At 43.2% G+C, this 13,783-nt stretch overlaps 1 pseudogene; it reads left to right on the forward strand.

Annotated features, from left to right (window-relative positions):
* The first annotated feature begins 2,348 nt into the window (after nucleotides 1-2,348).
* LOC116893230 lies at nucleotides 2,349-13,572 on the forward strand (annotated as a pseudogene).
* Nucleotides 13,573-13,783: the final 211 nt, after the last annotated feature.

The raw sequence follows: 13,783 nt of genomic DNA on the forward strand, positions 1-13,783 counted from the left end.
CTTCTAATTCCTGACCGTCAGATGTGAGTACATATTTTAGAGAAACTGCAGAAACCAGGAAAGTAAGCAGGGGCTATGGTCAGGATGGGGACAGGTGGGGGGGGCAGATAGAGAAGGGAACAGCAGGGCACAAATGATCTGATCAGGAAATGGAACAGTGGGGGACCCAATCAGGGAGGAAGAAGGGAGATAAATACATAAGAGAGAGGAGGGCAAAAGAGCAGCCAGAATGTCTAGAGAAGTCATAAGGAATCACATTATCAACTCTCTACCCAAAAATACCTATGTTACACATGCATCTTTGTATAAATAAACATATATAATTTAAATGAAGTTGTCTCATATGGACTGACAATGCTCCCTTCAAGAGCCAAAGACGATGTAACAAAAATCTAAATGCCAGACATGAAAAGCCATACGTTTCAGTTGTTGGTCAGGATTGTCCAGGAGACTCCCAAAACATTACAGACTATTATACTTGCCCTAGGTTATCCTACAGAGCTATGATACTTGTGAACCACAACAATGACCAGCATTGCACCATAACCCTAAGGTGCAATAGTGGCATACATCCCTTTGCTGGCATACATATCAATTAGGTCTCAAATTAAAACCCACTTAAGAAGAGGGAAACCATGCCTGCTCCTAGAAACATGGTGAACTACCCAGGCATGGTGAAGGCATGGATCTTAGAGGAGATCCTACAACTAACTCTTCTTAAACAAGCATAATCCTTAAGTACATTCTAAACATTTGTATACTCACATAGAAGTATATCTCACCTTTTATTAAGAAAAGATTCTCTTTGTAACAGAGACCATTACACAAAACCACAACTAATAAAAATTCAGGGTTTAGAGATCCATTCCAGTGGATACATCCACAAAACAGCCTCAGCATCTAAAACTCAAGAAACATTGAGATAAAGGGGGTGGAATGATTGTAAGATGATCAGGAAATTTGCTGTGATATTGGATCTCCTAGTAACGTCAGAATCTACAGCTATAACAACACCTAAACATTAGCTGGACACCAATAGACCTGCTAAAGTGGATAGGGGGTAGGGGGCGAGGGAGCCCACTAGGCTCCACCCTATACAACTAAGGAATACTGAGAGTGGGAGATACCGTCTTCCCCAGGGCAGAATACACTAACTGGCTATCCAATACCAAATGGTCGCCCATAAACCATACACACAAGTAAGTTATATAGGCTGAACAGACTATATTCAAGAATGAAACATGTAATGCACACAGGTATGTGTAATAACAATTAATGAAGAAAAGAGGCCATAAATTTGAAAGAGAGCAAGGAAGGTATGTGGGAGGTCTTGGAGGGAGGAGAGGTGTGTAAATGATAAAATTATATTATAATCTGAAAAATAAAAGAAATAATCTTTTTTAAAAGGATGAATAGTAAAGAAAATAAACATGAACACAAGATAAGAAAGTCCAATATAATAAAAAGAAAAAAATGCAGTCAAAAAGAAGAGAGGGCTAGCAAATAGGCTAAGTAGGTAAAGGGGCTTGCCGGCAAGCCTGATAACCGGAGTTCAATCCTCAGAATCCACATAGTAAAAGGAGAGAACTGACTCCCTTGAGTTTCTTCGTACTTTCAACGTGTGTGCCTGTGTTCCTCCCCCCCAAAAAACAATAAATGAATAATTGTTTTTTAAAAGAAAAGCTTTGGAAAATATTTGTAAGAAGAAACAGAGCCCTGGAAAGTACCTTTTTGCTATTCTAAATACATTTTCTAAACAGAATTAATAGTATATAAAAGTGTAAAAATTATTCTTAAGACAAAGAAATATAGCATAGTCAGTTGTTCAGAATCTATGAGAAATTGGTCCCAAAGCCCCAAGGGGATGCTTAAGCCTCTTAGGAAATTGCTGTATCATTTGCATATAACCCACACACATCACCCCTCTCTGCTCTTTAGCGCCTCTCTAGATTAATGGCAGTGCCTGGTACAATATAATCTATGCACGTGGAGAGAATGCTGTATTTATTAGGGAATAAGAAGGAAATTATGTACACACTGAGTAAAGACAAAAGTTTTTTGAACAAGTACTTCTTGGCTCACAGATGCAGAGTCCATGGTACAGAAGAAGACAGACGCAATCACAGCCATGTTTACCGGGAGATGAGTGTATTTGCTGCACACCCCCTGGTCTGTGCCTTGCAGGTCCAGTGCAACGAATCCAAATGATCAGTGCCAAAACCTCTGAAACACGAGCCGAACCAATTGTCTACTCCGTTTGTCTCAAGTGTTCATTGAAGCAATGGAAATCAGAAAAGAATAGGGGGCAGACAGCTTCATACACACGTTCTCATTCAAAAGGGGTACGTATGCTTGCTGAAACAAAAGAAGCTATGCTCCAGTCTCAGCCACCCACTAGTGATGCCACAGCCACGAGAGAGCAATGTCAAGCTGTGAGTGCTCATACGTGCCAACACAGGTAAGAATGGCTTGTGAGTCTACAAACAGTAATGGCATTCACGAACTTAGCGGTCTTCTGCCTTAGTGGGTTTGGTGGACTCAAACAAGCAGGAACGTTTGAAAGGATTGGATAGGGAAGGTGTGAGTCACATTATCAAGTGAGTGAATGTGTATGAATACAGCTGCTCCTGTGGCACAGCTGAGGTAGGGGAAGGTGATTGCTGTTTCCTTCTTGTTTTCAGGAGAGAAACTTATATGCAACCACAGACCACAGGCAAGGTGACAGGGACAGGGGAGGAAGATATGAAGGACTGGAAACATGGAAAGAGAGAAATGGAAGCAGCTGAGATCTGACAGAAAGAAGGGAAGTGAAGCTTTCCTCAGAGCTAAGACTGGGGGAAAAGGCTAATGTAGAGAAAGGAGGGAAGTTGAGTATCCTCACAATGATTGCCAACCAGAAGACAGAGCTGTCTGCTGACAGTGTCTGTGCAAGGAGTGTTGGCTAGTTTTCTGTCAACTTGACACAAGCTAGAGTACTGGAGAGGAGGGAGACTCAGTTGAGCAAACGCCTCAATAAGATCAGGCTCTAAGCAGGTCTATCGAGCATTTTCCTAATCTCTGATTGATGGAGGAGGGCGTACCTCACTGTGGGTGGGGCCATCCCTGAGTCCTATGTTCTATAAAAAAGCAAGCTGAGCCAGCCACGGGGAGCAAGCCAGTTAGGACAGCATTTAATTGAAGCTGACTTACAGTTTCAGAGTTTCAGTCCATTATCATCAAGGCGGGAACCTGGAGGCATCCAGGAAAGGCATAGTATAGGAGTTGAGAGTTCTACATCTTCATCTAGAGGCTGCTAGGAAAATACTGGCTTCCGGGCAGCTAGGATGAGGATCTTATGCCCATAGTGACACACCTACTCTTAACAAGGCCACGCCTTCCAATAGTGTCACTTTCTGGGCCAAGTACATACAAACCATCTCAGCCAAAGATAGTAAGGAGCCTGGAACTCAGGGACATGTTCTAACAATGGCAAGAGTTCCAGGGGATAACATACATGTAGAGGAATCCTTGGTGAACGTAATATGGAGAAGCTGACCAAATGGGTCTCAGACTTTGGAGGGGAACTAAGAATGGACAGAACAAGCAATTCTCATTAGAAAAGCAAACATGGTTCAAAGGCTTGTGAGAAAGGCTTGAGACACTGTGATCCCTCAGTAACTACTCAGTAGGTATTTCCAGACTAACCCATCTTACATGGGTGTCTTACATGGTGTTTCCTACTGAATTCTCTGAATAAGCAGCTGCATCTCCTACCTGCTTCCAACACCCATGGGCCCAACCAGAATTTTTTACCTAAAATATAGATTCTGCATTCATGACTCACTGTTTAGAATGTGTCCTTATCGTATCCATGATAAATGTGAAAACATCAGTCTGTCACTGAAACCTCAGGATAATGTGGAGTCACCCCACCTTCCAGCCTGGTCTCTTCTGTATCTCATTCATACCCATCATTTTAGAGTACCTGCCCTAGGGGTGGGGAGAGACTTGGAAAATGCAAAGACAGCTTCCATGGATTGGTGTCCTGTGTCCATAACTTTCACTCACTGTGTAACCTCACTCCTGTTACATAACCACTACATACCCATTCCACACACTGAAGATGACCTCTCTCTCAGGATGTTGTTACAGGATTAAATGAGTTAATGTGACAAAAAGGCTTCGTGAGTGTTGCTGATTCCACATAGGACATGGGCTCTCCTTCCTGTGAGAGTGTCCCCTTGCTCTCTGCTCAAGGTCTCCTTCCTACCCTGCTCATCTCATGCCAACATTACCACCTCTTTGAAGTTCTCTGTTCCCTTATTTTCACATGAGCCAAGGTAGACGTATTCACCGCCTTTGTGCTCCCAGGAGATCCATTTGGTCCCAATTAGAGCGATATTAGCATTGTGTTTGAAGTAGTGCTTTACCACAGCTTTCTAAGCACAAAGCAGTAGTAGGCTTGTCCTTTTACTAAGGGCCACGGGCTAATTCAAGTTTTGCAGCCTTTGATGTACAAATAATGAAAAGAGAGGGTGCGTTCTTAATCAGAAATAAAGAAACATTACTTGCTACATCTTCGAGGGGAAAAAAAAAACACAGGCTTTTGTCACTGGTAATAAAAAGCCCAATTACTGTCTTATTTAAAACATCTACATCTCAAGGGTTTAAACAGTGCTTAGGACCTGGTCATTTCTCAATAAAGATCCTCTAATCAGGTGGGATGGAACAAAGTCATCTTCCTGCGGATAAAGCTGTCCCCGTCCACCACCCAAGTTTCATTTTCACAAAGTACATCTATTTTGAAAGAAAATTCTAAAGTGAACTTCTCATAATATGAACAGCTAAGATGCATTTTAATGAGCAGCAGAAAGCTTATAATATCCCACGGTACTAGCCGGCAATATGTCCCTTTTCTTGCCAGTAATATTTTCAATGAGGAAAGCATCTACAAGTATTTCTAGCTCCCTTCATGTTATTAAAAGTACCCGTGTAACCTAGCAACCACCAAGATACAGATATTAAAACAGACACTTCATGATATATTCCAGTACTTTGCCATCCATTTAGCATAAACGTCTACATTCTAATAATTACTCGCTCCTTATTTATGGGAATAATTCTATGTCATTTCCCCCCACTGTCTCTTCCAAACCCCCTTCCCCTTCCCTTAATATTTTGACTTATCTTCTCAGAGGTGAAGTGAGGGGAAGATGAAGTCAGCTCAAAAACAAGCAAGTGTGGAAGGGCGTGTTCTGGAGGGTCAGGAGAAAGTGGTTGGAAGGCACAGCCCTCCAGTCTGACTGCAGTCTTAGATCTCTCCTTTAGACATGACCAGACTGTTCTCTTTGCAAAGCACAGGCACCTCATTGGTTGAAAGCTTTCCATCATTTTGCAGTCACTGAGGCCACTGTGATGAACACCTTCTGTCTACTTGTAGTCTCATAATCTATCTGTTCAGGTAGCAGGAATTGGCTAAAATAGTCACGTGACCACCTGTAAAACAATGCAAGGAACCTGTGAACTTTGATGTGCACAGGGTGAAAGGGTTGGTGCCCTGGCTTGGGGTAGGCAGAAGAGAGTGATGCAAGTGGAGTTAAGGTAAGTTGAAGGAAAGAAGAAAGTCACCTCCTAGGGACTGTGGTCATTGGAGATGGTGGTGAAAACAAATCTTTCCAGGAACAGGCAGGCATCTTCATGGGCAAAGTGCTTTCTGTGAAAGCATGAAGGCTTGGGGGTGGAGCCCAGCACCTGTGCACAAAGCTGAGGGCAGTGGTAACAGCATGTATTGATAATCCCAGCACTCAGGAGAAGAAGAAAGAAGGGTCTACTGGCTACAGACTCAGTGAGCTCCAGGTTCAGTGAGAAACTATGTCCTCCAAAACAAGGTAGAAAGAGAGGCTGAGGTAGAGACCCAATGTTGACCTCTAACCTCTGCATGTATTCACATGTGCATACCTGCATACACTACTACTGCACACACACAAAATAACCTAATATCAGTTTAGTTTACTTTAATTAAACTCTTTCCACCACACTTGTCTTGGGTACTGGGGAATAAAGCACAAGTTTAATAGCAAGAAATCAGAAGAACATAAGGGGCCCGTGAGTTGTCTTAGGGTATAAAGGTGCTTGCCACCAAGCCTCATGACCTGACTTTGATCCCTGTGTCCAACATAGTACAAGGAGAGGAATAACTTAAGACTCTCAAAATTCATTCTCTGACTTCCACAAGTGTGTCACAGCACTGGCACATCAACATACCACACACACACACACACACACACACACACACACACACACACACATACACACACATGGGTACATACACTCAAACACACATGCACTTGTACAAACACACACACACAAGCACACACTCATACATACACGTGTGTGTGCACGCATATACATACAAATAAACAGTTATTTAAAAAGAAGAAACTCACAATTGTGATAAGATTAACAAGAGAATGAAGATGAAGAATAGAGAAAAGGGAAGTGCTTCCTCCAAGCCTCAGGCAGGATGGCTTCTAAGGGGAGGTAGTGTGTTATGGTGATGAGGAATAAAGATGGTTGAAGTTATCAGCAATACACCATCTTCTAGTCTCTGTTTTTTGTGCAGCCAAAGAAGATATACTTAAAGAAGCCTACAGAGCCTTAACTAGGCCAAGAGGAGCCGTGAGTGTGACACTGCTGCTAAAACTAACAGGCGACATGTGTTCCAGAACTTCTGCAGTAAGAGACTACCCTTCTGCTTCACCCCAGAGGCCACAGGTTAAGACACTAACAAATGAGAAAGTGTCAGAAGGCGGAAGATCTCAGAGGTCCTCATGCAGCCAGTGTCTCGGAAGTGACTCAGAGGCCTGGAGTGCAGGGGACGGAAGTAAAGAACGATCATATGCATATGACCCTTTCCAGAAACCATCACATCAGCTGGATCATAATATCAGTGCCATGCCCTGGGCACTGGGCTTTTGTGTGACTTCCAAATGAAATCATGGGAGACTTTCCCCAACCCATTCCTGCAAGCACTTCAGTCCCTGGCCACTGACTGGGCACAGGATTCAGCTCTTGGATTCACTTACGGCTTCCATGTTTGTGTTTCTTCCTCCTAAGTGGACTCTCTTGCCTGTTTCTCTTTCTTAGCTCTCTCATCTGTTCAGGATCCTTGAGCTGGAGGAGAAGATAGACAAAGAGTGGCAGTGAACAGCCTGGCTGAGACTTAAGAGAAGGAGGGCATGGTATGTGGCATGATTTCCCCACAAGCCTTTCCACCCTGTGACTGGCAAGCAACTGGGATTCTGGCTGTTTCTGAAAAGACTCTGCCTATTAGATCATCTGCCCCGTGTGCAGGATCAAATCATTGTGCTGAAAGCATTGGTTCATGCCCTAGAGAGTAGGCGGATCTAAATACCCAGGAAATACAGGAAGTGGCGGGAGCCAAAGTGAATTTTCACTGGGGCTAAAGATATTTCATTGTGGAAGAAACATAAGACAGTAAACTCATGCGGTTGCATAAAGGGCAACTTCAAACTGTAGAGGCAAAGTAGAGGCTACAGAGAAAACTATGAAAGAGATAAAACCAAGAGCTTTGAGCTTGACTATAACAATATCACAATGGATAAATGTTGGCACTACGTTTGCAAAGATGGGGAGTGATTGGTTTAAAGGCCTGGTGGTGCTCAAAGTTGCCTTTCATAAGCCTGTGGTGCATAAACTTAGCTGAAAGAAGTGAGGCAAGCTATTAGTATGCACCTGAGAAGCTAGGAATCCTTCTCCATGATGTCAGCCCATCACCTCCATTTAGCTTCTCCTAACAAGGTCTTACAGAAGTGACATAGACAATATGTATAAATGTGAGTCTTGCTGCCACATGCTCTTACTACAGTGGCTGTCACCAGCTGCTGTGTAGATAGCTCAAGGGAGTGAATTCTGGAAGGATCTTGGAGAATAAACAGTTGCTAAGAGAGTTTTCTCTTCAAGTTTAGTGGTTCCCTATGGGTTTAACCTAATCTGTATGGAGACTTGTAATGGGAGATCCATTGAGAGTAACATTGAAAAGCTAGTATGTATCAAGAACCACCACGGGGGACAACACCATGGTGAGAAACATGACAGGATTCTTGAAATGTGTGCATAACCTTCCTCAGCCGGAATTCTCCAGAGTAGAGGCTCTCAGATGTGTTGATCCTTGACTACTATAAAGCATAGATGACCAGGCCCTTTCCCAGAGTCTCGGATTGTCAGGTATCAGAGTCTGTCTTGAAGATATGCATTTCCAACGAATTGCCCAATGGTGCTGATGTAGCTTCTCAGAAAATAAAGCAAAACAAAACAAAACAAAAAAAAAGCCAGGATGGTTCTAAATATCTTTTGAGAATACTTTTTATCCACATCAGAATTCTGATTAATTAAAAACAATGCTTAGTTGGACTTTCTCTGAGGCTAAGAAAGGATTAAGGTACAAGCATAGTGGGAGATGATCCCAGAAAGCCATAGAAGGGAAATAAACGGAGGAAGGAACTGGTAAAAAGTAAAAAAAGGAGGATCATAAATCCACTTACTACTGTGGGTACCTAAACTTTATAGATGGGCAACAGTGAGAAACCAAATACCTTTATGTGAATCTCTCTGGGAGTGGTCATGAGGGAGTATTACACACTCTTCCTTCAATGATTCTATACAATATAAGTCCCTGCCTACACCCTCTGCCAAGCACCACTCTGAAAGTGTTGGATCAGCTCCAATCTTCTCTCCCACAACACTAGCCTCAGGACCCTAACATGACGATCAGGCCATTGTCCTATTTCAGCAACATTTCATTTCTCCCGATAAAACCCAGATTCCTGTGACCACATTCATCTTTTCCTTTCCAACTGCACCCCTCCTCTCCACCTATAGGAAGTTGAAACAAGTTAACGATGTAGGTCCAGCTGTTGTCTAGGAATCTTTGCACATTCTGTCCTCCCAGTCTAGAACTCCCGTGCTCACCATGAGCACAGTCAGACAGCTACCGACTAGGAATCTGAAAGATCAGCCAGCTTGCCTGATAATTGCTCTATTTTAAGGCAGCGATTTTTATAAACACCTAACTGCTTAATTGTTTGATTTTTCTCAAGTCTGTTGGCAAGGGGCTTTAAAAAAAAAGATTCCTTCTTTATTGAGAGTGCCACCTAGTGACTCTGCTACATAAAAATCTTCCCAGCTGACTAGCACCCTCTCTTAGGTCACATGAGTGCGTCCAGTTGGTACTGATCAACTGACCTGGCAGCAGCCATGTTGGTAGCTGCATGCCTCCTACAGACAGCTCAGCTTCGCTTGTCTGTTTCTATTTTTATTAGCAAAGGAGGAAAAATAGCATCACTGTTTTATAATTGGAAACATGACCTATATATTCTTGGCTGCTCCAACCTTTCCTAGAAGGGGCAAAAAAGTAAAATGTAGAAACAACAGCTTTCTGATCTGTGTACTTAGCACTATTACCTCCAGGTTAATTAAGGACAAAAGAAATGTGGTTGACAGGGAAACAATGTGGGTCAGAGGTAGAAAAGTTGGATTCTAGAAGTCCACGGCTTCCAAGAGGAAACTGAAGAGTAGGCAGCATGCCTGCGGCAGTCATGGGAGTTTTAAATAGCTGGCTCTACTTAAGTGGCTGGGTTAACCTTCTGAACCCAGCATGGGCAGGGGGCAGTTCTGTGAGGCCTGGAAAGCCAGCTCAACAGTTTTAATCCAACCCTTGATAGATGAAGATCCCAGCACCTGCTCGGGTGACCTTAAGCAGAGAATTTAATGACAAAGCAGGAAGAATACAGCTTCTTGCTTCTGAATGGCTCTGGGGTAGGGGAAGGTCTCAAGTACAGTCAACAGATAAATGACCCTTCCTTCTTCCTAGAAGTGACTGTAACTGTCCTGTTTCTGGCTTTCCCTGTGGGTCTTTAATGTGGTGGTGCAGCCCCAGAGGACTCCTGAGCTGTTGAAAATACAATCCAACAAAAGTGGACGTGTTCCTCCCTGGTTCCAGGGTCCCCAGCACAATGAGTTTCAGACGGCAAGAATTCTCTAAACTGAGACTTTCCTCTAAGGCCCCAGGTACCTGTTGGGATTCAGTCTGCCTCCTGGCACTACCCAGTTCGATTCGAACTGGTTCCCTACCTTGGAAGATAAGCTATGCAGAGTCTTAGCCAGTCTCAGTTGAAGAGAGGTGTTGAGGGAGATATGGTCAGACCTGCCACCAGAAACAGTTGGCTAGCAAGCTACTCATAGGTCCCTGACTTCTGGTCTTTCTTGGTGACAGGTCTTTCCTATCACTTCTTTCTGTGGGATTCTTACAGATTCTACATCCAACCCTACCCAACCGCCTCAGCAGTCTTAGAAATGTCACTCTCCGAATTTGCAATGCTTTAGGGAAGTGAACATGGTGACTTCCTGGATTTGCCTCTACAATTCTTCACTCTCTGCTCTTGTCAGAGAGCCTATTAGTGGCTTTCTTTAGCCCTAAGGCAAAAATAAACCTGCCACGAAAGTAGATCATTGACCTTAATTGTAAGGTGACTGACTGGGAAGAAGAACAAAGGTGGCAGCTGCTAATGGCCATCGTGTCTACTGTCACACTTCCCAAGCCTGTGATCCGCTCACAGCATAGTTTTACTTGTGTGATGCTTTTCTGACCTCTAGGGATTCTGGTGGGGTTGCCAATCAACTGTCCTGCTCTGTGCCCACACAATTAACCAAGCTTGGACTTCTGCATAGCATACCCTATAGTGAACCAGTCCAGAGATGACAAAAATAGGAAATCAACTAATCTTTCCTTTACATATAGAGAATCCTGGGTATTGTAAGCACATACCTGAGGATCGTTTCCTCAGCATCAAGGAGGAAGCTAATGGAAAATGAAGGCATGCTCAGGCAGGCAGAGAGTCAGAGGAGTGATGCTCTTGTCTTTTGCTGCCTGGATCCCTGAATCTCCCATGCCCTTCCCAGTAAGTCTCCCCTCTATTACAGCCTCATTTTTACCTTGTTCTTCTCAGCTAGTATGATGGGATTGTTTGTTTCCTCAATCTCAGATTACCCAGAATCACAAAAACTCCTTGCTTAGTTCTAATATTTCTGTGTGTGCAGTCATCCCTCGGTAGTTTTCACTATCTTGATTTTATACACAGCACAAAATCTCCATTGCTTGGTCTTCCTCCTACCTCTCATGTACCTGAGGGTCATCAATAACTTTCAAGTTCTTTTGACCCTCTTTCAAAAATAGTTTCAAGAACATGTGCATGTGTGTGTTGAATGAACGTGTATGTGTTGACATGTGTGTATACATATACAGTACATGCATGTAGAGACTGAAGGTTGATAGTGAGAACCCTCCTCTATTGCTCTCCACCCTATTTTTGCTTGGACTAAAAATAATTTTCATGCAATGTATTATAATCATTGTTTTCCTTCCCCAATCTGCCCCCAGGTCCCTAACCCACCGAGCTCCATATCTCCATGCCTTCTTTCTTTTTCTCTTACTTTAGAAAACAGATAAGAAACAAGTAAACAAATAAAACCTCCAGAATTTTTTTTAAAAAAGGAAAAAAAGAAAAATCATGAGAAATACATACATACAGAAATGCACACATACAAAACTAAAACTGACAAAAACACAAAATTGAAAACTATAATATACAGGCAAAGAACTAGTAAGATAAAAAGCCCGAACAAAGCAATGTGAGACCAAAAGAATGTACAAAAATATCATTATGTTCATTTTGTGCTATGTATCAACTGCTGGGCATCCTGCCCTTAAGTGTGGATTAGATACACAGTGAGACTTGATTGGAGAAAACTAAGTTTTCCTTTGCACGCAGATGACAATTGGAGACAGACGTTGGTTAGGGTGGGAGCCTATGTCTACTTTCTAACTCTGTCTTAGTGCTAGAACCGTTTCTGCCTTGAACCTGCACAGAGTCTGTGTTTGCTCCCCAAGTCTATGTAAGCTTATATATGCATCAGTCCTGTTGTGTAGAGAAGGCCTTGTTTTCCTCAGGGGCTTCCCCGTTGACTCTTCCAGTCCTTCTGCTTTCTTTTCCAAGGGTTCCATGAGCTCTGGGAGTAGGTACGATGGAGAGATTCTGTTTAGGATCCAGTGTTCCAAGGTCTCTCACTCTTTGCACAGGTCTTTCTGTTATTTTCTATCTACTGTGAGAAGAAACTTCTCCGATGATAGCTGAGCAAGACACAGACCTATGGGTATAGCAAAACTTCTTTGGAAGTTACTTTATTGGTGTTTTCCTTTAGCAGAACAATTGGGTTTCCCCTAATCTATGACCTATAAAGTCTCAGGTTCTTGACTACCCAATCACTGTTAAGCATGAGCACCATCTCATGGGATGAATCTTAAATGAAATCAGATAGTGACTGGTTGCTCCCACAATGCTTCTGCCACTATTCCACCAGTGTATCCTGCAAGCGAGTCACAATTGTAGATTACAGGGTTAGTAGTTAAGTTGGTAGTTACCTTTCTCCTCTGGTAGCATATACAGTATGTCCTAGTGTCCTGAACACTAATCACTAGGGCCGAAGGCTCTAGTTAGACACCAGCCCTACCTCTCCATGCTCCACGAGATATATAAGTGTTGCCTTCGGCAATAGGGACTTATTAAGAGTTTGTGGGGAAAGCAACCAACAGGCTTGACAATAGCTTGAGTTGTTTTGGGGTTTCAGTCTCCACCTTAGCTTTTGAGACAGTCTCTCACTGGACCTGGAGCTCACTGATAAGGTGAAATTAGAGATTAGCTGCCCAGTAAAACCCAGGGATTTGCTCTCCTTTTCTGGCTGGAACCATGGAGGTGTACCAGAGAAGAAAAATAAGGTTACCCTTGTGCCAGAAATCCTTAAGAGAAAGGTTCCTGCTGAACCAGAAACCCTTAAAAAAAAAAGCGGAGGAATTTTGCAGAGTTGAAAGTGAAGCACCTGAGGAAGAAGCTTGCCCTGAAGACACTGAGAAAGGCAAGGAGGAAGCTCATCTATGAGGAGGCAAAGGACTATTGCAAGGAGTACAGACAGATGTACCGGACTGAGATTCGCATGGCTAGGACAGCAAGGAGAGCTGGGAACGTCTATGTGCCCACAGAACCAAAATTGGCCTTTGTCATCAGAATCAATGGAGCAAGCCCAAAGGTGCTCAAGGTATTGCAGCTGCTTTGTCTCCGGCAGATCCTCCATGGCACCTTTGTTAAGCCCAACAAGGCTTCAGTTAACATGCTGAGGATTGTGGAACCGTACATTGAATGGGGGTACCCCAGCCTGAAGTCAGTAAATGAGCTCACCTACAAACGAGGCTATGGCAAAATCAATAAAAAGCAGATTGCCTTGACAGATAATTCCTTGATTGCATGATCTCTTGGTAAATTTGGCATCATCTGCATGGAGGTTCTAATTCATGAGAGCTATACGGTTGGGAAATGCTTCAAGGAAGCAAATAACTTCCTGTGGCCCTTCAAACTATCTTCCCCATGAGGTGGAATGAAGAAAAAGACAACTCACTTTGTACAAGATGGAGATGTTGGTAACAGGGAAGACCAAAACAGGCTTATTAGACAGATGAACTAAGGTGTTTCCCATGGCACTTTTATAATCTGGTCAGTTAATAAACAGTCACAGCTTGGCAAAACAAAAAAAGACCCAGGGATTCCCTTGTTTCTTCTTCCCCCACCAGTGGGGTTATAGGAGCACACCAGAGGGCCTGGCCTGACTTTCATATAACTGCTGGGGATTCAAACCCAGATTTTCATCTTTGTGTGGCAATAGCTCACCAAAAACC

Source organism: Rattus rattus, chromosome 2 (assembly GCF_011064425.1).
Source record: "Rattus rattus isolate New Zealand chromosome 2, Rrattus_CSIRO_v1, whole genome shotgun sequence".
Taxonomy (NCBI): Eukaryota; Metazoa; Chordata; class Mammalia; order Rodentia; family Muridae; genus Rattus; species Rattus rattus.